The following is a 27,677-nucleotide window of genomic DNA, read 5'->3' on the forward strand; positions in this document are numbered from 1 at the left end:
AGCTTACAGTTTATAGGGGGAGAGAATGTTAATATAAATAAATTATGAATATGTAAACGTGCTGTGGGGCTGGTGGGGTGACTATCAAGTGTTTAAAGGGTAATAGTAATAATAATTATGGTATTTGTTAAGCACTTACTATGTGCCAAGCACTGTTCTCAGCACTGGGGTAAATACAAGGTAATCATGTTGTCCCATGTGGGGCTCACAGTCTAAATCCCCATTTTACAGATGAGGTAACAGGCACAGAGAAGTTAAGTGACTTGCCCAAGGTCACACAGCAGACAAATGGTGGAGCTGGGATTAGAACCCACGACCTCTGACTCTCAAGCTCGTGCTCTTGCCACTTGGCCATGCTTCTCCGTTGGCCATTGGGTACATATCCAAGTGCACAGGTGATGCAGAAGGGAGAGGGAGTAGGGGAAATGAGTGCTCAGTTGGTGAAGGCATCTTGGAAGAGATGTGATTTTATTAAGGCTTAGAAGGTGGGGAGAATGGTGGTCTGTCATATATAAAGGGAGTTCCAGAACAGAGAGAAAAAATGGGCAAGAGATTAGTAGAGGGATAAATGAGATTGAGGTACAGTGAGTAGGTTGGCATTAGAGCTGTGAAGTGTTATGCTGGGCTGTAGTAGAAAACCAGCGAAATAAGGTATGATAGGACAAGCTGATTGAATGTTTTAAAGCCTATGGAAAGGAGTTTCTGTTTGATGTGGAGGTGGATGGGCAACCACTGTAGGTTCTTGAGGAGTGGGGAAACATGGACTGAATGTTTTTTTTAGAAAAATTCTCCAGGGAGAAGAATGGAGAGGGGAGAGGGGACTGAAGAAGGGAAAGACTGGTGGCAGGGAGGTCAGCATGGAGGCTGTCACAGTAGTCAAGGCAGGATATAAGAGCTTGGATCCGCATAGTGGCGGTTTGGTTGGAGCAGAAATGGTGGATTTGCTTGTAGATCTCTACTGATATACCAGAGTACCCAGTCTCCGACTGTGGGGGTCATTTCATTTAATCCTGGCTCCACCACTTGTCTGCTGTTTGACCCTGGGCAAGTCACTTAACTTCTCTGGGCCTCAGTTACCTCATCTGGAAAATGGGGATTAAGACTGTGAGCTACACGTGGGAGTGTCTGACTACCTTGTATCTATCCCAGTGCTTAGAACAGTGCTTGGCACATAGTAAGCACTTAACAAATACCATAATAATAATTATTATTGTTATTATCAAGTAATACAGTGAAGGTTATGACTGCATGTATTCCCATGTTGGCAGCTAAGTTATTCTTCATAGAACATCCTGCTCAAGCTCTTTGAGACCAGAGACCATGCATTATAGTTTTGTGTAGTCCCTAAGAACTGGGTAAGGTTTTTTTTAATGGTATTTAAGTGCTCATTGTGTGCCAGGCATTGTTCTAAGCGCTGGAGTAGATAATAATAATAATAATAATAATAATAATAATAATAATGGCATTTGTTAAGCTCTTACTATGTGCGAAGCACTGTTCTAAGCGCTGGGGGGATACAGGGTCATCAAGCTGTCCCACGTGGGGCTCACAGTCTTCTTCCCCATTTTACAGATGAGGGAACTAAGGCACAGAGAAGTAAAGCAACTTGCCCAAAGTCACATAGCTGACAAGTGGCGGAGCTGGGATTTGAACCCATGACTTCTGACTCCCAAGCCCAGGCTCTTTCCACTGAGCCATGCTGCTTGGATACAGTCCCTGTCCCACATGGAGCACACAGTTATAATCCCCACTTTAAGAGATGTGCCAATGGTTTTATCTTGGAAATGGGTTGAGGTAACTGAGGTACAGAGAAGTGAAGTGACTTACCCAAGGTCACACAGCAGGCAAGTGGCAGAGCCAGGATTAGAACCCAGGTCCTTCTGACTCCCAGACCTGTGCTCTATCCACTAGGCAATGCTGCTTTGTGATTTATAAATAATAGAAGCCCAATAAATGCTAATGATGAAAGTGATGATGATATTCCATCTAATAATGGAAATGCTGGTGAGTGGAGGCTTTGTTGTAATTAACCTCGGATCAGAAGCCCAGTGGAGGCTTTGTTCTAATTAATTTTGGATCAGAAGCCCAATAGATGAAAAGGCTCTTTACAGCAGACTTCAAATTTCCACCTGTCCACTTGCCTTTGGTGTGTTCCATTTTATGCTGGCCTAGTAGGTGGACATTCTGATTTTGTTCCTTTAATAACTGTGAACTTAATAACTCAAGTGGGACATGTAAGCCAGGTAATATATTTGTTGAACTGGTCATTTTTTATACATACTTGTGAGGATGCTTTATGGCCTCAAAGGTGAGGGTACTGAGGCACAGAGAAGTTAAGTGACCTTGGGCAGGTCACAACTCTGTGCCTCAGTTTCTTCATCTGTAAAATGGAGACTGACTGTGAGCCCTATGTGGTACAGGGACTGTGTGCAACCTGATGATCTTGTATCTATACCAGTGCTTAGTACAGTGAGTGGCACATGGTAACGGCTTAACAAATACCACAATTATTATTATAATTATAATTACATGAATGGGAAACCCTTCACATGCCATAGACTCTTGACATGATACTCAGGTTTAGTAGCCAAGAAGGACTGAATAGAGAATGAAAATTTCCTTCAGTATCTTCAAAGAAGAGCAACCCATTTCCAACATAAAACCATTGGCACATCTCTTAAACCTTTTGTATTATATGTCTGTTTAGCTGCAAAATCTTTATTATTTTGGGAGAAGCCATTCCTTTCATACCAGTTAAGAATATTTGAAAACTCCTTTTGCTTTCCTGGTATCAGAGTGTGAAACCTGCATGCCATGTGGACAGGTGACAGTGTAATTTCAGCTGCTGGTTAGAGTCAAGGCTAGAAGAGAAAATGTTAAAATTCTTTCCTCACCAACACACAAGGCAGGAATTTGCTCCTGGAATGCTACTGCTGCTTGTTTTGGCAGAGAGGTGCATTTCCGGGATTGAAATCAAGTGAAGAGGAAAGGTTTCTGCTTTGGAAGTCATTTCAAAAGCAAAAATGAGGACAACAGAGGACAAACAAACCTTAAATATACCAGTCAGAAACCGTACAGTTGAGATGAAATCCAAATTAGACACTTCTCCCCACCAGATATCTGGAGGGAGCCTTCAGTACAATTCAAGCTCAGAGTGTCTGAAGAATCGTAGACATTCCCAGTTTAAGGAAATAAAGCAAAAATATTGGACTATCACATCCAACCCCAAAATTGTAGTAACAATCAGAAGAAATAACGGCAGATGCATATTATGTACTACTACGTCATTTTTTTAAAAAGGTATTTGCTTTTATTTTTTTTTTTTTGGTTTAGTGCTAAGCACTAACTATGTGCTAGGCACTGTACTAAGCTCTAGGGTAAATACAAGCTAATCAGGTTAGACTCAGTCCATGTCCCACATGGGCCTCACAGTCTTAATCCTCATTTTATAGATGAGGTAACAGGCCCAGAGAAGTTGTGACTTGCCCAAGGTCACACAGCAGACATACTCCTGAAAAATAAACAGTACTATGGGGTTGACACTGATGATTTATTTCTTGTGCCTGGAATTAAAATCAATTATTTCCAATCATCAACTATTTCTCTTTTTAAGAGCTGGCACTTTTCTTTGCATTTGAGTTTCATTCAAAATATCCATCTAAACTGATTTGAATATTTACTGAATACTCACAAGGCACTGAACAGAACGTACAAAGACCTCTGCTCTCTGAGACATTGCATTTTAATTTTTCTTGGGTGCTGTCAGCAAGGTAGAATTTAAACACCCAGGCAGAATATTATGTTTGACACACAAACCATTGTTGCTGAATTTGATAGTTACCAATGACTAGAAAACAATATCACTGTGCATTTGTCAGCAGGTATCGCTTTGCTTTTTATAGTTGAAGAGCTTAGTAGTAAAGTATCTTTCCTTATTCTGAGGCTATTGTATTGAGGGTAGTATTTGACAAGTGGTTTTTTTTTTTTGCTTGCAAAGTAAGGGTTAAGTGACAAGGAGAGGTACACTTGAGATGTCAGTTCATAACATTTCGAACCAGGAATTGACAATGAAGTCTTTTCACTAGCACCCAGATAATGTGCTAGGGCAACTCCACTTCCGAAGAATCCAGTACAAAGCAGTCAAGGGTTTCATCCACCTTACACAAGAGAAGTATTAGAAACACCAGGAAAAGAATAAGATTGCAGTTGTGAATGGGAGTGTTCTATTATTTATAAAGCATTTTGTTTCTGTAGAGAGTCATATTGTTACATGACATTCAAATCCTATTGCTCTTTCATTGCTGCATTGTGCAGCTGTTCTCCATTTAGGGGCATATCCTCTCTTCATTGCACACATACACACCTATCATTATCATTAATGGGAATTTGGGGCAGCCAGCAAGGGAAACATTTACTGGTAGGTTTGTCTTCAATTTTAAAAACACACATTTCCCGTTAGTGATTCGGAAGATAGCATCATTAACCCTTATGAATTGTAGATAGGAAACTTAATAACAGACCGTGAAAACCTACCTAGTACACACTAGGTACCCTTTTCTTTTTTATATTGCAGTATTGAGGCTGCCACAACTCTGCATTTTAAATTATGGAAACTTGGGACAGGTGTAATGTTTGGAACACATGCTTTGACAGCATGGCCTAGTGGGAGGAGCAACCTGGGATTCAGAAGTCCTGGATTCTAACCCTGACTCTTCCAGTTGTTGGTTTTGTGACCTTCTGTGCCTCAGTTTCCTCATCTGTACAATAGGGGTTCAATACCCATTCTCCTTCGACTGTGAGGCCCATGTGGAATAGGGACTGTGTCTGACCTGATTAACCTGTATCTACCCCAGCATGTAGAATAGGGTTTACATATAATAAGTGCTTAATAAATAGTACCATGGGTAGAAACCTCCTTATCTATTTATAAATGCTATCTTCTGGGCATCCAACATCCATTGGTTAAGACATTTAATAGGTTTCTCTACTCATTGCTAAGAAATGGAGAAAAGCACTACAAAATCTTGCCACTTGTTCCAAATTATGTAACATTTAGTACAGTGCTCTGCACAGGGTAAATACTCAATAAATCCTGTTGACTGATTGATTAGAGAAATGTGGGTGCATCAAAGAAATTGCACCATGAAATCCATAGCATCATAATACAGACTTTAGTAATCTTCTATTTTGTTTATGAAATTACCCAAGTTATTTATATTAATGTCTGTCTCCCCCACTAGACTGTGAGCTCATTATAGACAGGGAACATGTCTGGTAATTCTGTTATATTCTCCCCAAGTGCTTAGTATAGTGCTCTGCACATAGTAAGTGATCAACAAATTTGATTGACTGATTATTCCTTAATCTGTCATTATTGTCTCCAAAAAGGGTTGAACTACACACTAACATAGTTTTCAGGTTGTCTTGATCAATCAATCAATCGTATTTATTGAGCGCTTACTGTGTGCAGAGCACTGTACTAAGCACTTGGGAAGTACAAGTTGGAAACATATAGAGACAATCCCTACCTAACAGTGGGCTCACAGTCTAAAAATAAGTTGCAACAGCCTCCAAAGCCAGTTGATTTACAATTGCTGGTCCAGGATTCTTTTCTTTCAGTTCCTTTTCCATATTCTTATTACTCCTATGCATAGCCAGCCTTTAATCATTCAATCAATGGCATCTATTGAGCACATATAATGTGTGGAGCATCGTACTAAGCACTTGGAGAGTACAATAGAGTTAATACTCGTGGTCTCTGCTCTCAAGGAGCTTACTATATTTTTGAAGATTCAACCACTGCCCCTCAACACTTATGTACAGCACTTATGAACTTGTATCTGTACCCTTTTAAGCACTTTGATTCTCACCCTACCCCAGCCCCTCAGGGTTTTATGTCCATATCCATAATTTCATTCATTCATTCAGTCAGTCATATTTATTGAGTGCTAACTATGTGCAGAGCACTGTACTAAGCACTTGGGAAGTACAAGTCGGCAACATATAGAGACAGTCCCTATCCAACAACGGGCTCACAGTCTAGAAAGGGGAGACAGACAACAAAACAAAACATTTATTTATATTATTAACTATCTCCCCCTCTAGATTGTAAACTCACTGTGGGCAAGGAATGCGTTTACCTACTCTGTTGTGCTCTCCCAAGAACTTAGTACAGTGCTCTGCACTGTGACTGTGAGCCCACTGTTGGGTAGGGACCGTCTCTATATGTTGCCAACTTGTACTTCCCAAGCACTTAGTACACTGCTCTGCACACAGTAAGCACTCAATAAATATGATTGATTGATTGATTGCACTCAATAAATACTATTCATTGATTGATTACATATCAGAAATATATTTAATGTCTATCTCCTCTAGACTGTAAATTCCTTTCACTCAATTACATTTATTAAACACTTACTTTGGCAGGGAACGTATCTATCAACTCTGCTGTATTTTATTCTTCCAAGCACTTAGTACAGTGCTTTTTATACAGTAATTACAGAACAGTGGCCAGCGCTTAGAACAGTGCTTGACACATAGTAAGGGCTTAACAAATACCATCATTATTACTCAATAAATACCATTGATTGATTGACATTGCCTTCCATTCAGGGTGTATATATAATAATAATAATGATGGCATTTATTAAGCACTCACTATGTGCAAAGCACTGTTCTAAGCACTGGGGAGGTTACAAGGTGATGAGGTTGTCCCACGGGGGCTCACAGTCTTAATCCCCATTTTACAGATGAGGTAACTGAGGCACAGAGAAGTTGAGTGCCTTGCCCAAAGTCACACAGCTGACAGTTGGTGGCACCGGGTTTTGAACCCATGACCTCTGATTCCAAGGTCCGTGCTCTTTCCACTGAGCCATGCTGCTTCTCTGCTTCTACATATATAGATAGGTCATGGTTGCAATGATATTTCAGTCTTTTCTTCTGCCCTTCCTGCTTGGATTGCTCCCCTTTTGTGATCCACTGTACAATAACTGCTTTTGTTCTCTGCTATTATCCAGATATGTGCCACCTAGTAAAGCTGTGCTGCTGTAACCCACACTTCAGTACTTAGTGAGCTAGTGTTTCCTTGTTGGTAATCATGCCTACCATTTGATGTTGAGTAATGCTCATAAGCAGAGCTGATGAAATTGCTCTAGATGTTGGATGTCCCACAGCCATACAGAATGTTGGGCACCACAGCAGTTTTATAAATCTTCAACAATGGTCGAAAGCCCATTGTTGCCAAACTGTGTCTGTCAGCCTTCTAACAATCAAGCTGGCCTTCTTAATTCCCTTTTCTCCTTCTCTGTTTATGCATGCATCATTGGCTAATGTCCTGCCCAGGTGTCTTTCACTGTGTGTGGCGTTTCCCAGCTGCTGGCTGGTACATAGGCTGTTTCCTTCCAGCTTGTTTCCACTCCATAGAACACTGCTTTGGGAATCGGGAGACCAGGGCTTGAGTCCCAATTCTGCCTTCTGGGGCTCTGCCATCAGTAATGAAGTTTTCTTCATCACTGTCCACGAGGTGTTCTTGTCCATGAGGTAGATAGACCAGCAGGAATCTTGAAATATAACTGGATAACATGGGTGGTGATGACCTTGGCAGCTACTGAGACAACCACCTGTGGGGTCATGATGCCATAGCCCGGCATCAGCATTGTGCCGTGATGGCTTTGGCTATTAATGAGCCTATCACATGGGAAAACTTTGCGCACACTTCATAACGTGCTGTACTTCTGCCTGTCTAATTGGTCATTGCTCTCTGTGCCTCAGTGGGGAATGTGGCAGGGACTGGAGACTGACAGGGGTACAGTGTAAGCCATTAGCGCTATGATCTGTTTTTCTGTGCAGCTTTTCAGTTCTGAAGTCAAGACCGAGGCTCGCCCTTGATGGGAGATTTCATCAGTTCTATGCTGACTCCCTGAAGTGATTCAGAATCATTTAAATTTTGTCTTTTTTATGTACCTCAAAAAAGGGAATTCTCAACATACAGCAATTCCTGGATGACTGGTTCCTGGACTTTTGATGGTGTTCAGTTAATCATTCATATTTGTCTAGTACAGTGCTCTGCACACAGCACTCAACGTCTGGGTAAAGAAACTTTCCCTTTGAATCAGAAATATATTCTGACTCCAACTTTTATATCCCTCATTGTATCTTCAAGAATGAAACATAGATCCAGTCATATTCAACGTATTCTGTGTCACAGTTCCTGCCTTAGCCTGGGGTGGGGAATAGGTCAAATAGGATTAAATAGGGCATCTTCACTCTGGCTCAACCATTCATACCAATGCATAGAGGTCTAAGGATCTACAAAAAAGCATGCATGCTGTGTAATTTTATTATTAATAATAACAATAATATGTATTAAGTGCTTACCATGTGCCAAGCACTATACTAAATGCTGGGGTAGATAAAAGATATTCAGGCCAGACACAGTCTCTGTCCCAAATGGGGCTCACAGTCTAAGTAGGAGGGAGAAGAGGTATTGAATCCCCATTTTACAGATGAGGAAACTTAGGCACAAAGAAGTTAAGTGACTTGCCCAAGGTCACTTAGCAGAGAAGTGGTGGATCTGGGATTAGAATCCAGGTCTTCTGCCTCCCGGGCCCATACTCTTTCCACCAGATCATGCTGCTTCCCTTCATTTCCCTAGGAAAAACTGTGTGTAAAATGCAGCTTCTATGGTAAATGGGATAGTAAAAGTGGCCAAATGATTAACATCAATGAATCTTGTGAATATTTCACATAAAAAAATCAATTTTGAGAGCAGTTTAAGTCTTTTTATTTTCACAGAACTCTTATTTTGCACTTCAGTAGGAAGAGTTCCACTTGAGAGTTGAGTGAAAATTTGAACCCTATTCTAGACTGTCAACTGAAATTTGATATGGCAGTGTTTTTTTTCTTACTAAAATCACTTTGAGAAATGGTGACTGATTCTATTAATTACTGATTTAATTAAAAGATGACCAGCTTTGTACAGAAAGAACACATAGTTCTGAAAAATATAATGTATCATGTAAATGAGTAAATTTACATATTAAGTGAACAGAAAATGGCCCGGAGTTAAAATTTACAGAAAGATTAGCTTTGATTCCAAAGTACTGTCTTATGTTTAACTTATCACACAGAAGCCTAGATAGTATTGTCTGAAGTCATTAACTTTGCCGTAGCTTCATGGTGGCTGCATAATGGCAAGTGGCACAAACTAATTGTGGTATTTGTTAAGCATTTACTATATGCCAAGCGCTCTGATAAGCACTGGGGTAGATACAATTCAATCAGAGCAGACACAGTTGCTGTCCCGCATGGGATCGCAGATGTAGTAGAGGGGTGGGGGTGGACAGGGATTTAATCCTGTTTACAGAGTTTGAGGGAAAGCAGATATTTAAACTCCATTTTATAGATGAGGAAACTGAGGCACAGAGAAGTTAAGCGACATGCTCAAGCTCCCAAAGCAGGCTAATGGCAGAGGTGGGATTTGGACCCAGGTCTCTTGACTCCCAGTCGTGCCCTTTCCAGTAAGCTATGCCATGCTTTTTCTCAACTGGCACACTTTTGAGGTACATGTAAATCCTTCCTCCCGGTCATTCTTCTAAACTGTGAGCCCGTTGTTGGGTAGGGACCTTCTCTATATATTGCCGACTTGTACTTCCCAAGCGCTTAGTACAGTGCTCTGCACACAGTAATCACTCAATAAATACGATTGAATGAATTCCTACCAAAGGGCAATGAAAAAAAATAAAGGTCATTTATTTTGCAAATGAATAGCAAATAAATCACTGGGCATTCATCAGACTTGGGAAAACAGCATTGCCTGATGGTCTGGGAGTCAGAGGACCTGAGTTCTAATTCTGACTGTAATAATAATTTATTATTATTAATAATAATTTATTTATTTATTTTACTTGTACATATCTATTCTATTTATTTTATTTTGTTAGTATGTTTGGTTTTGTTCTCTGTCTCCCCCTTTTAGACTGTGACCCCACTGTTGGGTAGGGACTGTCTCTATATGTTGCCAATTTGTACTTCCCAAGCACTTAGTACAGTGCTCTGCACACAGTAAGCGCTCAATAAATACGATTGATGATGATGATGACTGTGACACCTGTCTGCTTTATGATCTTGGGCAAGACACTTAACTTCTCTGTGCCTCGGTTTCCTCATTTATAGAATGGGGATTAATTATCTGCTTTTCCTCTTCGACTGTGAGTCCCATGTGGAACAGGAGCTATGTCTGATTGGATTATCTTGTATGACAATAATAGTACTACTAATAATTGTGGTATTTAAGCACTTAATAATAATGATAATTAAGGTGTTTCTTAAGTGCTATGTGCTAGGTATTGTACTAAACGCTGGGGTGGATACAGCCAAATTGGTTTGGACACCGTCCCTGTCCCACTTGGGGCTCACAGTGTCAATTCCCATTTTACAGATGAGGTAATTGAGGCACAGAGAAATGAAGTGATTTGCCCAAGGTCACACAACAGACTAGTGGTGGAGCACTGTTCCATGCACCGGGGTAGATACAAGATAATTGGGTTGGACACAGTCCTGTTCCCATGTTAGGGCTCACAGTCTTAATCCCCATTTTTACAGATGAGGAAAATGAGGCACTGAGAGAAGTTAAGTGACTTACCCAAGGTCACACAGAAAACAAGTGACAGGGTCAGGATTAAAGCCCAGATTCTTCAAACTCTCAGGCCTGTTCTCTATCCACTATGCGCACATTGCTTCTCAGCCCTGCCCCACTGCTTTGCAAATAGTAAACACTTAGCAGCATGGCTCAGTAGAAAGAGCATGGGCTTGGGAGTCGGGGGTCATGAGTTCTAATCCCAGCTCTGCTACTTATCAGCTGTGTGACTTTGGGCAAGTCATTTAACTTATCTGTGCCTCAGTTCCCTCATCTGTAAAAAAGGGATTAAGACTGTGAGCCACAAGTGGGACAACCTGATTACCTTGAATCCCCCCCAGCACTTAGAACAGTGTTTGGCACATAGTAAACGCTTAACAAATACCAAAAAAATAAAAAAACAATAACAGAGAACACCACTATTAAAGCTAGGGAGACAGTCTTGGCACTACCTAAGGCTATTACAATCACAACTAATCATAGCAATCAATTTTGGCATCTGGTACCTCAGATTTTATTGACAAATCCTCAATGACTTGTTGTAAACTGTTTATGATCTTAAGTTGTTTAAGGCAATTCCAAAGGATTTATGCATATAATAATATACAAGCGGGTCTTATTTTCCTGAATTGACTCAATTAAGCAGTTGATTGTGACTCTGAAGTAGAATTTGCTGTGTTTTGTTCTTTGAGTGCTCTTAAAATTTATTTTCAAGGGGGTGAATGACTGACAGCTAGTTACAGGTAGTTCAGGCTACATTATTAGAAATATAGTGGAAGCATATGAGGGTCTACACCATTATTTATTGGGTTAAATACAGAAAAATATCCCAGTGTCAGCCCTGAATCAGTTGCAAGATATTTCTGGCTTCTTTGGCCATGCATTATTACTCCCCATGTATGCTAGAATAGGTATTAAGCTTTATTGCTGTGCAGGGATAGTGACTGCATCTTGTTCCTATTTTTCAAATAAAAGAGCTATTTGGGGGCGGGTGGGGGGGGGGGGCATTGGGAGGGCAGGGGAGGTGGAGATTTCCATTCTCCCTGCTAGATAGTAGTGATGAGTGGACTCCCAGGCTCCTCGCTTAATGGTAATGGGGGAGATGAAAGGTCCAAAGCCTGGGGATGTCTATGGGGCTCTGGCAAAATGACAAAATGGCATCAGAGGCAAGAAGGAAAATCTGGGAAATCATCATTCACTGCCATCCAGATGTCTTCAAAAATTAATATTTTTTAATGAAATAAAGTCAAGTGGCAGTGTGGCCCCATAGCATTACATCTAACCTTGTGTTTTAATATGTGGACAGTGACTAAAGTTCAACTGTATTTTAAATTTGAAACGTATTTCAGTGAAAATGTCAGAATCTAAAATGGAATTTTTACTACATGTTTGGTTCCTTTTCAATATCAAACTTCATAAGAGAAAAGTGCGCAGATGAAGTGTGATGGATATGATGCAATAAAAAAACAACAAAAAATTCCTATTTATATATTCAAATTCCTAAAAGCAGGTGATCATTTGTTATCTTGTAATATGTCAGAGATATGTTTTGATCAAAGAACACTACTGTGAAGTCAGATAAACAAGGTGAAAGAGGTATATTTAAAGTAGTTCTGCACAGTATGGCATTCATTCATTCAGTCATATTTATTGAGCGCTTACTGTGTGCAGAGCACTGTACTAAGCGCTTGGGAAGTACAAGTTGGAAATGCCTGTTGGGAAAGATGTGTAGCACCAAGTAGCCATAGAAAAGCTATTTATTCATTTTGTTAAACCAAAGATTAAAGATTCCTTTAAGTGTATATTCTACAGCAGTTCTTCTTGCTATAGGGATAGATTGTAGGCTGCTATGGATTTTTCTTTTCTTTTTACTGATCTTTATATCTATTTATACAACTACTTCAAAGATTTCTAGCTTTCTGTAAAATAGCAGTTATGTGTTTAGGTGAGTTCTTGTTTCTCTGATTTCCTCTACTCATGGAGCTCTTTGTGTGCCCTTTCTCAGCCAGAGGCTATTTTTGCGTTATGTTTTATTTTTCTCAGTTTTTGAACAAATGTCATATCCATGAAAGTGAAGACTTAGTAGCATTGCCTTGAGGCAGTCAGACCTAGTTTAGGGAAGTCCTATTTAAACTTCCCCACTCAGCTTTGCAGATACACGATCATCTTAACTTGAAAATGCTGCCTTTTGGATGAGTCCTAGCTCAGTCTGCTGCCAGGTCTGCTTGATTTGCTGAATATCTATTGGCTTTGCAGCGGGCCCTTCTAACGATCAAGACGGTGTAACAGGATTTCAGAAAACCCGACTTCTAGAGACAGAAGACCTGGGTAGCAGATTATGTGGCTGAGGTTGCAGCATTTAGTTTTACACTTAATGATGATGAATTGTTGCCATAGTAATCCTTCTCAGTGCGAACGGAACCACAGGTTCAGACATTTGGTGTGCTTGGCTAAGGAGCCGATGGAGCTAAGATACCATCTGTGGGATCATGAATGAAAACCTCTAAGTCACAATGCCCCCTAAACACAATGATACCACAGCTCTGAGAAGCATTGATTGGCTTTGAATAGCTGGACCTCTGCCCACCACCAAGCTCCTCTACCCCTTTGCTCCATGTCCGGTGTGGGCAGTGAAGGGGAAGAGCTGGTGAGGAGACTGTCCTTTTTGGGTACCAGACGAACTGCAGTACAAGGAGCAGATTCTCACCCTTTTCATACTGCACGTTTGTGGGGAGTCTGGGCCTAAATCATTCAACTTGCTTCTAAGATGGCCAAATGTCTTCTTCCCCCATCTACCTGGGCTCCCTACTTCCTCTCCAATCCCTCTCTCCAAATTGGCTCGGCCAAGCACTTATGGAGGGGTACCACGGAATGACTTTCCTGGATTCCTCCTCCCCCTCCCAACTGCGAGGGCTAGTGGAAATGCCTCTCAGCTGATGAAGGGCATGGGTAGATGAACAGATCAATTGGCACAGGGCCCATCCTTCCAGGCTAGGCCACAGGGTGTTTCAGCTGTGAAGGTCCATCAACAGAAGCAGTAACTGGGACATGGGCGAGTAAGCAGGCTAATCAAAAAGGGTCCATCCTGCAGGGGGACTTGGACTCAGGGAGATTTAGCTGGGCCTCATTCCCAGTTGGGCTTCAGCCAAGTGCCATCATTTAGGTTGTTAGAGTATTTTCATAGTCCACTCCCTCTCTACTGGCAGAGGAAGAACTTCCTGCTTAACCTGTGAGGAAACTAGCCCTTAGGCAGGTACATGGTTAATAATAATGATAATGATGGTATTTGTTAGGGTGTTAAGTGCTTACTATGTGCAAAGCAGTGTTCTACGCGATGGGGTAGATACAAGGTGATCAGGTTGTCCCACGTGGGGCTCACAGTCTTCATCCCCATTTTACAGATGGGTAACTGAGGCCCAGAGAAGTGAAGTGACTTGCCCAAAGTCACACAGCTGACAAGTGGTGGAGCTGGGATTAGAACCCATGACCTCTGACTCCCAAGCCCAGGCTTTTGCCACTGAGCCATGCTGCTTCTCTAAGTAATAATAATAATAATAGTGTTTGTTAAGCACTTACTATGTGCAAAGCACTGTGCTAAGCACTGGGGAGGTTACAAAGTGATAAGATTGTCCCACTGGGGGCTCACAGTTTTAATCCCCATTTTCCAGATGAGGTAACTGAGGCCCAGATAAGTTTGTACGTATTTATTACTCTATTTATTTTACTTGTACATGTCTATTCTATTTATTTTATTTTGTTAATATGTTTGGTTTTGTTCTCTGTCTCCCCCTTCTAGACTGTGAGCCCACTGTTGGGTTAGGGACCGTCTCTATATGTTGCCAACTTGTACTTCCCAAGCGCTTAGTACAGTGCTCTGCACACAGTAAGTGCTCAATAAATACAATTGATTGATTGATTGAAGTGACTTGTTCAAAGTCACACAGCTGACAGTTGGCGGAGCTGGAATTTGAACCCATGACCTCTGACTCCAAAGCCCGTGCTCTTTCCACTGAGCCACACAGCTGGTTCTAAGTAGTAATGCAGAACTGTCCTCAGGGTAGCTGTGATGTAAAATTACTAACACCCAGGATAATTTAAGGGTTGCATTCTTACAAAATCATGCATTACGGAAAACTCACCCTATAGTACTTTACGTTGTCCAACACTACACACGTGCACAAGCTGCTTCTTCTGACACCACAGCACACTATATTCAAAAGAGCTCACGTTGTTAGGAAAGCATTCCCTAATTCCCAGCAACAATTTAGCCAAAACATATAGTGAAAACACTCCATGGCAGAACTAAGTGAATAGTTATTATTCATAGTGAATCAACTTTGACTACACTGAAACATAACGTGTAAGCTCCCTCTAGACCGTAAGCTTACCCCTGTAGACTATAAGCTTGTTGTGAGCGGGGAATGTGTCTGTTATATTGCACATTAAGTGCTCAATAAGTACAACTGATTAATGGGCTGATAGTAAGGGAAAAGGTGGAGCCAAGGTTTATCCATTAACCTCATGTCTCTGGTGCTGAGAGCTAATAATTATAATGATGGCATTTATTAAGTGCTTACTATGTGCAAAGCACTGTTCTAAGCGCTGGGGAGATTACAAGGTGATCAGGTTGTCCCACGGGGGCTCACAGTCTGAATTCCCATTTTTACAGATGAGGGAACTGAGGCCCAGAGAAGAGAAGTGACTTGCGCAAAGTCACACAGCTGACAGTTGGCAGAGCCAGGATTCGAACCCATGACCTCTGGCTCCAAAGCCCGTGCTCATTCCACTGAGCCACGCTGCTTCTCTACATAGCTACATAGTGGTGTACTTATAGGTATGTCAGTGGGGTCCAAATGAACTTGATGCCCAGTGGTACATGTTTGAATGCACTAAGACAGATACAAGATGGTAGTGATTCCAGAATGGAAACCTTCTGTAAGGGAACACTACCCACTCTTCCACTTAGAACCCTTCTCCCAATTAAGAAAAAAAACTTAAATAACCCCCTGAACCTGCAAAGCCTAGAATTGCATTCCTATGTTGATCATAGAGGTGAAGTGAACAGGTAAAACAAATTAGAAATAGTTCCAGACTGACTCACCATCCCAAACATTTTTATTCTATTATAATCAAAGATCTGTCACTTATGATTTTCTGAAAACTAACCCATATTTTCTTAGTTTTGGGGTTTTACTTAATTGTAAATCCTTTGGGTGGAAGCCAGCACATAAAATCAGTGCAAGAGTAAACTTTTTAGCAAAGACTAAGGAACAAAAAAATTAATTCAGCTGGTTTTGACATGTTTTAAAGGAAAAATAGAAGTTATTGGTTTTACTCTTTAGTATACATGGTTTAAATAACAGGGTAGATGTTAAAATATTGCTGGCAGTATTTATCTATAATATGGATGGTTCCATTTGGATCTTTTAATGCAATCAAATCAGTGGAATAATTTCATTTTTAAAGCTATAAATATTTTCACTATTAAAAACTTCCTTAGGCTTTTGAACCAGTAGATACATTTTCCATTGGCTTAACATATTTTGCTTAGCAAGTGGTATGAGAGGTATAAACATGTTCCACTGAAGAAGCATAATAAGAGAAACTGGCAGGTTCCCATTTAATAAATACAGCCTTCCCTGTTAATAGCACTGGCCAAATGCCTACTATAAAATAGGTATGTGAATGTTGTCTGTGCACAGGCTCATTCAAAAGGAAGGATTATTTTCCAATCTGCATGTCTATCTTTCCATATTCTCTACTAGTTTGGTCATTTTGAGTGATTATCCGATCTACATAAAACATAGAAACGTAACAGAACCATTATATGAAGAAAAACAGCAAGGAAAAGCAGAGGTTAAAGGCCACCATCTCTGGTCCTAACTCATTGTGCCAAGGTGACCCTGGGCATTGGCCATCCTGAGGTAAAAATGCCACCTCTGATGCAACTTCTCTGGCTGGAGGGGAGTGGGGCAGAAAGATAAGTGTTCCTCACCTCCGTGCCGACCAACTAAGGTGTGGAGGATGAAAGGGGTGGAGATTGAGCAAGCAGAGGACGGAAACAGGGATGGCCCAAGCCACAGGTGATATAAATACCTGTGGCCTCTGACCTTCTGGGCAGAACATCGAGATGGGCAGCAGCCCACTTGTCTCTTTCTCTGTCTGCCCAGAAGGCCAGATGCCCACTCTGCCACCAGAACCAACACCCTGAGGGAAGGGCCGCGGGACGGGTGAGTGCCTCGCTGAACGTCCGTGGATGGGAGCCAAGTGCCCCGCTGCGGACAAGGAACATAAGTGGGTTCCTCCCATATAGGGAGAGCACATGGTGAGAGCTAGCCACCTCACCACGCGCAAGGGTAGCACATAGAAGTGAATTCTCCCTGGGTGGGCAAAAACGTGGCGGGAGCTGGCCGCCCGCCACGTGCGTGGGGAACTCAAGTGGACTCCTCCCATGTAGTGAGAGCCAGCCGCTTTCCCCCCACCCCCACGAGCGACTAACGTATGACTGCGTTCCTCCCGTTAGGGAAGCTCTAATATTGCTAATTGATTACATTCCTCCCGAAAGGGAAGTTCAATCTATTGCGCCTAAACAGTTAAATAATTCAATTCGCCTTGTGGAATAAATTTTTATATAAAACTCTCTCTCTCTCTCTCTCTCTCTCTCTCTCTCTCTCTTTTCAACTGCTGTAATGTTGAGACAAGCCACAAACAGGATGGGGGCTAAAAGAAAAGGTCACATCGAGGTCATTGCCCCTGAGAAACTCATATTTTCAGGGGGTTGAGGTGGATTTGGTGGGAAAAGAGGAAAAAAAGCATGTGTGACATTTTTCCCAAACCCATCATAAAAAGACCCCATAAAGTTGCTTACTTTCTCCCTTTGCTCCACAGGAAAATTATTTTTCAGTTTCTAATGATCCCCTTAAATGAAGTGTTTGAAAAAAGAGAACTGTGGTAGGATTTAGGGTTCACTCTTGGCCAAAACACTCAACAGAAAAGCAGAAAAGTGAGTTTTGGGTTTAACCTCCCTCGCCCTTTGTGTCATGTGTTCCATTTCTGCCCCCTGCCCCAACCCCCCACCGCCCCCCCCCGCCGGGTCAGTCTGGAGTGGATTAGGATCAGGGGATAGGGAAGGAGAGGGAACCAAGCAGAAGCCATGCAGGCTATTGGAAAGAGCACAGGCTTGGGAATCAGGGGACCTGGGTTCGAATCCTGATCTGCCAATTTCTTGCCGTGTGACCTTGGGCGTGTCAACTTCTCTATCCCTCAGTTTCCTCAGCTGTAAAATGGGGATTCAATAAATGTTCTCCCTTTCACTTACTGTGAGCACCATGCAACACAGGAATTGTGTCTGACCTAACTAACTTGTACCTTCCCCAGCGCTTAGAACAGTGTTTGACACATAGTAAGTGTTTAACAAATATCATAAAAAAGTCAGATTACAGGGTCAGATCAGGATGTTCCTTTGATCTCCTGTCCTCCCCGTACAATTCATTTGAAGTATTTCTGCAGTTGCTGGCGACTAAAGAAAAACTGGTAGGTGTAACATCCTAATTTCTTATATCACCTACACACACTGGCAGTCTTGTCATGACTCAAACAGCTCATGATTGCCTAGGCAGTGATGTATCTACTCAGACAGGAGATGTATCCCAGTGCTAAGGGAAAAATGCAAGATCTACTTTTCTATCCACAGGACTATGTACATTCTAACCAGGTTGTTTCAAACTGACTAATATCTGCTTGAGAGGCACAACAGGAAAAGAGAAAAATGGTGATTAGGGAGACATTAAATGACATTCAAAGCATCCAGATAGCTGAATGTCATACTCGTGGAGAATGTAGGCAAATGTAAGAAACTTTGAGTCATCATTTAAACAGCCATATTAGAACAAAAAAATCCCATCTGTTTCCATCTTTGTGACCAAGGATACTCTCTATCAGGCAGCATTTAAGAATGTGGGTGCTACCAGGACTGGTGTAATGAGAATAACAAGTGCTGCTTGTCACATCCTGCCTTCACTGGAGAATGAACAAAGGGATACCTATAAGGATGGCTTGATGGTGAGTGGAAATTGGCTAACCATAAGCAGGGAGCACAGAAAAATGGGATTTAAAAACACAGTGTGTATGTTTCCTCATATGGGTTGTACACAAGGGCTGCCTCCATTTCCTCTCTTCCAGCTTCATTCTTGACTCTCTAAAGTATGTTTTTCAACCCCTTCACTCAACAGTGACCACTCTCTGGAAGGTCACCAATGCTCTCCTTCTTGCCAAATACAAATCCTCCTTGATCTATTGGCTGCCTTCAATCCTGTAGACAACTTCCTTTTCCTGGAAACACAGTTCTCTCTAGGTTCTCCTTTTACCCCCCGGTCAATCCTTCTCAGGCTTTTTCAATGGCTCTTTCTTTTCCTTCCACACTCTCATTGCGGGTCTCCCTCAAGCAGGGCCTCATTAACTGAAGTTGGGGCCCTGGGCTAGCCTGTCTAACGGAGAGGTGCCCTTCCCGTGACCCTCAATGTCATCATTAATAGCTCCACCAGCCAGAGTGGTGGCAGGGATTTAGGAGAGCTGTGGGTGGCTTTGGTATTTGGAACCAGGAGGCTTTTTGTCAGGGGGGAGGAGGGGAAAGGAGGAGAAGTGAAGAAGGCAGCAGGAGTAAGGAGGTCCTCAGTCCTGACTGAGTGACATTTTCTAACTCTCCTGCTTCCACTCTATGCTGCTCCATGTGTCTTGCTGTTCTGAGAGCAAAGGGCAGCATCCCCTTTAAGAGGCAGGCACGGGCCAGCTAGTGATGGCAGTTTTCAAAAGAGCTCCATCCTCATAATATCCCAAGTGGTAGCCTTGTTGATAAGGTCAAGAAGGGGCCCAATTTTAGTGGTTGGCCAAGACCACCATAAACCTGGGTCCCTGGGCATAAACTCTTGGAGTTCCTGCATTAATCCAACCCTACCCTCAAGGTTCTGTTATAGGTCTCCTTCTCTTCATATTTTATACTCATGCCCTTGGGGAACTTGTCCATTCTCATTGCTTCAACCTCTATTCACCCTCCCAAATCTAATTTGCTAGTCCACCTCTCTGTTTTTTCTGCAGTCTCTCATTTCCTCCTACCTCCAAGACATCTCCATATCAGCTCCTCAAGCTCAGTATGACCCAAACTAAAGTCTTCATTATCCCCCTCAAATCCTCTCCTCCACTTAACTTTCCTATCTTAGCTAGGAAAATACCAGCATCCTCCCCATCTCTGAAGACAATAACTTTGGCATTAACCATGACTCACCTCCCCCAGCCCTACACACACCAGTTTTTTATTTTGCTTTTTTTTTAAGTATTTGTTAAACTCTTACTATGGGCCAGGCAATGTACTAAAAGCTGGAGTAGATACAAGCTAATTAGGTTGGACACAGTCCCTGCCCCGCACAGGGTTCACATTCTCAATCCCCATTTTACAGATGAGATAACTGAGACTGAGAAGTTAAGTGGCTTGCCCAAGGTCACACAGCAGACAAGTGGCTGGGTCAGGATTGGAACTCAGGTCCTTCTGATTCCCAGGTTTGTGCTTTCTCCACTAGGCAGTGCTGCTTGTTCCTTTATAACCCAAAATCAATCTTTAGCCCAATCCTATCAGTTTTTCCTTCAGATCACTTCCAAAATCTGCCCCTCCTTTTCCATCCAAATAACCATCACACTGGTCCAGGCACTTGTCATGTCCCAGCTTGACTACTGCATCAGCCTGCTAATTGATCTCCCTACCTGTAGTCTTTCCCTTCTCCATTTCATACTTCACTCCATTGAGGTCATTTTTCTAAGATATTCTTCAAACATCTCCCCACTTCTCAAAAAGCTTAAATAATAATAATTATTATTATTATTAATAATGATTAATAATAATTACTATTATATAAAAATATATGCCAAGCACTGTATTAAGTTCTGGGGTAGGTACAGGTTGTCCCAGGTGGAGCTCACAGTCTTAATCCCCATTTTTACAGATGAGGTAACTGTAGCCCAGAGAAATTAAGTGACTTGCCCAAGGTCACAGAGCAGACAAGTGGCGGAGTCAGAATTAGAATCCATGACCTCTGACTCCCAAGCTCGTGCTCTTGCCACTAGGCTATGCTGCTTCTGTAATGGCTGCCTGTTCCTTCCTGCATCATTCAAGAATTCCTGCGAATTAGGTTTAATACTATTCTTCCTACTTATTCACTCTCTTCTCCCACTCTACCCCAACTCACACTCTTTGTTTCTCTCAGTTTACTCTGTGCCTCATTTTCATCTCTCCCGCTGAGGACCTCTTGCTCACACTCTCTCCACCCCACAGAACTCCCTCCTGATTCATTACCCACAGATTACAACTCCACATATATTCAAAGACTTCCTGAAACTACATCTCCTCCAAGAAGCCTTCCCTGATTAATCTCTAATCTGCTCACCTTATATCACCCAAGTATCACATGCCACCTAGGCATTTAAGTTCCCACAACACTTGTAACATTTATGTTTTGTCTTATGCTGTCAAGTTGTCTCCGACCCATAGAGACTTCATGGACCCATATCTCCCAGAACACCCCACCTCCACCTGCAATCATTCAATTTTTCAAATTTTTGCAATTTTTCAGGGTATTGTTTATTCTATAAGATTTGTAACATTTTCTTCGGATTGATTTTATATTGTCGGGAACAGTTTGGAACACGTTGAAATTTTGGAAATCAATTGAGGAAAGAAAAAAGTTATCTAATATTATGAATATACTTTTCTTGCCAGTAGTGAAGGATTTTTTTTCCCCATGATCTAGTTTCTTGTCAAAACAAATAGTTTGTGGCTCAAAGACATTCTAAGTCCTAGAGCAGTAAAGGGTTGCTGAATCCAGTATTCAGAGTGGGCACATAGGTAGCCTAGAGCCAACTCCTGTTTCAGGTTTCCTGAGCAGTGGATTTCATTTTTTGTGTGTATATATGTATATTATGCTATTTTGTTAAGTGCTAACTTTGTGTCAAGCACTGTTCCCAGAACTGGGGTAGATACATGTTAATCAGGTGAAGATCATCTCAAACCTGTCCCCTACCATGAACCCTAACTTTCAATCTTACGGAAGACAAAATTGGAAAATGCTAGGAAGTCTAACTCTCTTTTAGAGGCTTCTCGAGGTATGGAAGCAGCTTAGCCTTATGGATAGAGCCCAGACCTCGGAGTCAGAAGACCTGCGTTCTAATTCCGACTCCACCACTTGTCTGCTGAGTGATCTTGGGCAAGTTACTTCTCTGTTACTCCTCATCTGCACAGTGGGGATTCAATACTTGTTCTCCCTCCTACTTAGATTGTGAGCCCCATGTGGGACCTGATGATCATGTATCTACCCCAGTGCTTAGTACAGTGCTTGGTACATAGTAAGTGCTTAACAAATTCATTCCCTCGTATTTATCGAGCCTGTACTATGCGCAGAGCATTCCATTCTTATTGGTATTATTAGGTTAGATACAGTCTCTGTCCCACATGGGTCTCACAGTTACACGTTTGCCTGAAGACTTTGCTGGAGGAAGAGGCTGGAAAAGGAGGAAGATAGGATGTTGGAAGGGGTAAAATGACTGGCTATATTCTAAGTTCTGCTCTGTTTGGTGGGAACCATTAGTCAGTCTGCCTATGTGAGTGATGTGATGTGCCCCTGTATCCAGTCAACCATGTCATCCCAGATTTCCTGCATTGTTCGTTCATTCTTTGGGTAGTAAATATACTGGGCCTAAGGGACTGTGGCTCTTATTGGTTCTCTTTCAAGGGCCCAAATAGAGGTCAATTGTTGATGGAAGGCAGTTGTTGGCAAAAGTTTGCAAGCTGGGCAATAACTTCACCTCATTCCTGATGGCAGTATGGCAGAAGGGAGGCTTTTCTGGCTACCTTTTCTCATGCCAAGAATTACCCCCTTTCTTCCACCATTGACAGTTACCCTACCTCCCAGCCACTCAAAGTCTCCCTTCTTTCCAATTATCCTTGCCTGATTCTGCTTATTTCTTTTGGTAATTGTCTTTACATATATGTGTGTATGTTTCTGTAGGTGTGAAGATCAGTATGGGTGAAAGTATGGATGCCCCTTCTTATGTCTTCTTATACTCCCCTAAAGTGGCATCATTAGTGATGAAGTTAACGTATGGCTGTAAGTGTGACCAAATGAAATCAAATTAAACAGGATTAATTGGTTATCTAGCTATGCTTAAGCCAACTGATATTGGAGATTGGATCAGGTTCGGTGTCCTGCTACGAACCAGGCACCAATACCATTGTGGAGTAACTTGGAGTGTTGATAAAATACAGGGGCAGCCAAATATAATAAATATTTTCCAGAGCCTAGATCTAATGATTGTGTCAAATTAAGATGGCATGTTTGAGCCACTTATCCACTCTTTTTAAAAAATTAAAATAGCAATTAGTATTCACAACATTAATGTACCTTGACATTTTGCAGAACCGTAAACCATTAACAACTAATGGAAATCAACAGTGAATTTGGAAGGTATAAAAAGCAAGATTAGTGTATACCTATTTTTGGGTTATATGTTACTGGCTACTGGAGAATTGGGGATGAGATTCAAGGGTTGGACTGCATTGGCAAGTAGCTCTGCACTTTGGGATCTGCCCAATCCCTTGGCCACAAGTATTGGTCTCACATCAGGCAACATGCTTTGAGCCCTATACCTCATCAGTGATAGCCCTACTGGCACAATTTGTTCACTGCTGTAGGCTGATAGAGACAGAAGCACCTGACACTTCCATAATGAAAACCTAAAGCTACACTTAAAAGAACATAGCAAACGTTTAATGTTTCAGGCTTCTTAATTTAATACATATAATTGAAAGAAAAAAGCAAACAAATTACACTCCTCCTCCCTTAGATAAGCAAGCAATGATAAGGCTTGGGCCAGATACGCAGGCGTGCCATGAAGTACCTCTAATGATACTTGTCGGGTGATGAAAATACTCTATAAACTCTGCAGAAGAACAAAAAATGTAAATGATATGGCCTCTGTCCATGAGTCTGCACTATTTTGTATTTAATTACTTGTTTTCCTGAGTAGGAATTAAATGCAAAAGCAGTAACACACTAACACTTTCATATCAAGTCAAACTATTGTAATGAAAAAACTCCTAATTGATATCACTTGGCTCTCTTCTTCACCCAATGCTTTGTTTCACTAAGAAATCAAGAGTTCTTTTGGCAGTAGGGTTATTGGCACAAGACATTACAAATCTTGAAGAAATATCCCTGGATTGATGGCTAAGATCTAATTCTCCTTCTCCCCTTCCCTTTCTATACACCATCATGTAGATTGAAAGGTCAGAGCAAAGCCCTATTTATTTTAGATAATGTGATTACTCCTTAAAATAATATTTCATGCTAGCCTCATATTCCAATATAGTGTTGTTTGCCATTCAGTTGATATAACTTTTGTGTACTCTCCTTTCATTTGCTACTTTAGACCCAAAAGTTGCAAATTTTCTATTGTAAAATGGGAATTTTTCAATTCAATAATTTATCCCCATTTATTTGTCACAATAACTTCTCCCTTAGGCCTAGTTTGAGCAATATCCCAGATGTTTAATGTTTTTCACCTTAATGAAGGCACAACTTATGAAAACAACTATTGAAGTATGGTACATTCATGAATGCTAAGAAGGTATTCAAATATAAAAGGAATGTACTAGTAACTCTGGCTATAAACAGTTATTTCTGAAGCTTTAATAGTCCTGAATGTCATTGGTTATATTTCACTTCTATTTTGTTCATTTCCATGGGATGTTTGTGTATTTGAAGATAGTATTATTGATCAAGTAAGGAAATATAATTATTCCTAATATGGGTTTTTTGGCAGATTCAATATGAATTATAATAATGGTTAAAATGCTTAAATAATCACATTTTATTCCAGCTGTGTTCTGCTCAAACAGGTAAAAAAGATTAGATCAATACCTATAGAATATAAAAACAATAAACTCTTTCATGAAGGTAAGAGAAGAAATTATGTATGCTAGTGGCAGTGTTTGAGCAATTGTGTATGAAATTGTAAAATATTACTACTTGTAAATCGAATAATTCATCATCTACTAAAATAGAAAATAGACAAAAAAATCTTTACTCCCCAAACCTAATATGAGCATGTTTTATTTTTTTCTGGTAGCTACAGGATTGAGCTCTACATCTTGGGACTTGGCCCTGACTTGGTTGAGAAACGGATTCAATGGGTCTGATGCATATTTTCCAAGTTGGACATTTTTAAGCCCTTGTTTGGTAGAGTTGGCATTTCCCCCATCCCCCTGCTAGCCCCCAGAGCTTAATATATCCTCATCAGACTTTCTACACTTTTTGTAAGGTGGTAAAACGTAGTTTTATTTCCCTCCAGCTGGAAATGGGAACCCAGGAGTATGAATTAGAAGTATTTTTTAAAGGGCACAATTAGTAAAATAAAGATGAAGATCATTTCTGAACGATGGCAGTATTAAATACACTAGTTGAAAGTCTGCATCCACCTATCACTGGGAAAAATAACAGTTTCATGACAAACTGACTCTAAGGAATCTTCAGACATTGTTGAAAATGAATCTGGGCAGTGAGGCATAGGTGAACCCAGTGGCTGGATCGAAGGGTAAATGCCAGGCTGGACAAAGACCCAGACTAAGAACAGACTGACTTCAGGTGGCCAGAGGTCTAGACACAGAACAGGCAAAGTAAGCTAGCTGGTCCCTACACATATCAGGACAAGGGTCGATGACATATGATTGTCAGAAAGGCAGATATCAGGGCTGGTGGCAGGTCAAACAGAATTGTCAGCAAAAAGTCACATAGCCAGTAGGTAAAAATGCAGCAGTAATTTGCCTATGGCCAAGATTCAGGAGAAAACCAACAATCTTCAGTCAAGGAGACCAGGAAATGAGATCTCTTTAGAAGCCTTGGGTGAAGTTTTTCTTTATTTTGTTTTTCTACAAAAATTATCTGATGAAAAATAGTTCATAAAAAATATATAAAAATATCTGCCAATACAAGTGATTTTTCTTTCTTTCTTTGCCATTTCCCCATTATCCTTCCCACAGATTCATACAAGAAGCAACATGGACTAGTGGAAAGATCATGAGCCTGGGTTCTACGTCAGCTCCACCATTTGCCTGTTGAGTGATCTTGGACAAGTCACTTAACTTCTCTGTGCTTGTTTCTTTATTCGTAAAATGAGGAAATGCTCCTTCTCTCTCTGGGAGCCCCCGGGAGCCCATTATCTTGTATCGATCCAAGTCTTAGTACAGTGCCTGCCATATAATAAGCACTTTATGATGATGATGATTCCCATCTTCTTGATCTCTCTTTAAACAGTTTGGCATTTTTGCTTTCCCTTAAAACATTGATTCCCAAAAGCACATTTTAACCATAGTTCTTGGTTATAAAAGTGTCATCTTATGGTTATTCTTTATACATTTCAAACTAATGAATTTTGCCTGTGGGCAGGGAATTGCAAGGTGCTGCAAATTATTCCCTATGTGAGTGTTAGATCAGGATCACTAATAAGTAGCATTGTATTTACTTGATTCTGCTGCCTCTTGAGGACCCTGGCCAGGAAGACTTGGGAGTCAGTACACAAATGTATGAAAGAAGCTGGCCTCTTCCTTTACTCTTGAACCCTGTGGGAGAGCTAGACCCAGCATCCATCAGCTTGGAAAGGAATTCCCTTATTTGAGCAATCCCATAAATATATCGAAGATAGCATGATGAAGTGCCTCCAAGGGACTAGCATGTTCTTTCTTTCCTATGGATTTAGAAGAGGATTGTCTACATCAATCCAGATTCTCCCCAACTGCCTCAAAATTCTCTGTTCCCCTCCCCTCGTTAAGACTTCAGTTTGGTTCTTAAATATACTGGGAAGGAAACTTGCAGGTTAAGGGAAGAGAGATAGTTGAAGTAGTAGCAACCAGTGAAGCACAAGGTGAAGACTTCGGTCCTGATAATAACGATAATGATGGTATTTAAGTGCTTACTATGTGCCAGGCATTGTACTAAGCACTGAGGTGGATACAAGCAAATCGGGTTGGACACAGTTCCTGTCCCATGTGGGGTTCACAATTTCAATCCCCATTTTCCAGATGAGGGAACTGAGGCATAGAAAAGTTGTGACTTGTCCAAGGTCACACAGCAGACAAGTGGCAGAGCTGGAATTAGAATCCATGACCTTCTGACTCCCATGCTGTATCCACTAAGCCATGCTGCTTCAATTGTACTATCGAATTTTTCTGCACTGCAAAACCCTAAGGAGAGAGTTGGAAGAGGAAAGCACTAAAACAAGACAAAAGGATTGGCAATAGAAAGGCAGTACTGAAAATGGTAAGTCCTGAGAAAAGGTGGACACAGTAGTTAAATTTAGAGATACTCAGCTACTGCAGAAGGAGGGAACAGATTTGGGAGAGGAAGCATAAAGAAAATCACAATGATCCCTACCAAGTATGGTTTCTCTGTTTGCACAAAGGTGTCTCTTTAGTCTTTCTTTTTTGACAAATATTTTCTTTCAGCCTTAGTCACTTCCCCACAGAGCTATTTGTGGTTAGTTTTGTCCTTGGATAGTGGGACACACTTTTTCTTGGCTCATTGTTGGAGCTATTGTAAGCATTTGGAACCCCCAGGACTTAAGTGGGTGAACTCTGTGCATAAAGGGACCCAGATTTGAGATATTTGATCATTAGAGTAAAAAAAAAATTCATAAAGTGAACTTTCTTCAAGGTTAGGTCTATATGTACCACCCAGGTGTAGTGCTTCCTTTTGGAAGAAAGCTGGCATTCATGTGGTATTCTACTTCTTTCTTCTTTGTGGAAAAAATGTGTCTTTTCAGAGGCCAGGTGGTGGGTTCTCAGCTTTTCTTTGGATCTCTTGGGGCTGCCTGTGTTGGTTTCTCACTAGCCAACTCTGCTTAAGGTAAAATTTTCTCCCTGAGTTAAGCATCAGCAGGGACTCCCCAATGGAGAGAAAAACAACAATTCGTGTTCCACATATCATAGTCCCTCCTCAGAGCT

The 27,677-nt window shown here is 41.2% G+C and overlaps 1 protein-coding gene across 4 annotated transcripts in view; it reads left to right on the forward strand.

The window, feature by feature from the left end:
• Positions 1 to 27,677, forward strand: part of FHIT (fragile histidine triad diadenosine triphosphatase) — a 1,410,080-nt gene that overhangs the window by 1,020,452 nt on the left and 361,951 nt on the right. The gene's annotated exons all lie outside the window — the stretch shown is intronic.

This window comes from Tachyglossus aculeatus, chromosome X1, assembly GCF_015852505.1.
Source record: "Tachyglossus aculeatus isolate mTacAcu1 chromosome X1, mTacAcu1.pri, whole genome shotgun sequence".
Lineage (NCBI taxonomy): Eukaryota > Metazoa > Chordata > Mammalia > Monotremata > Tachyglossidae > Tachyglossus > Tachyglossus aculeatus.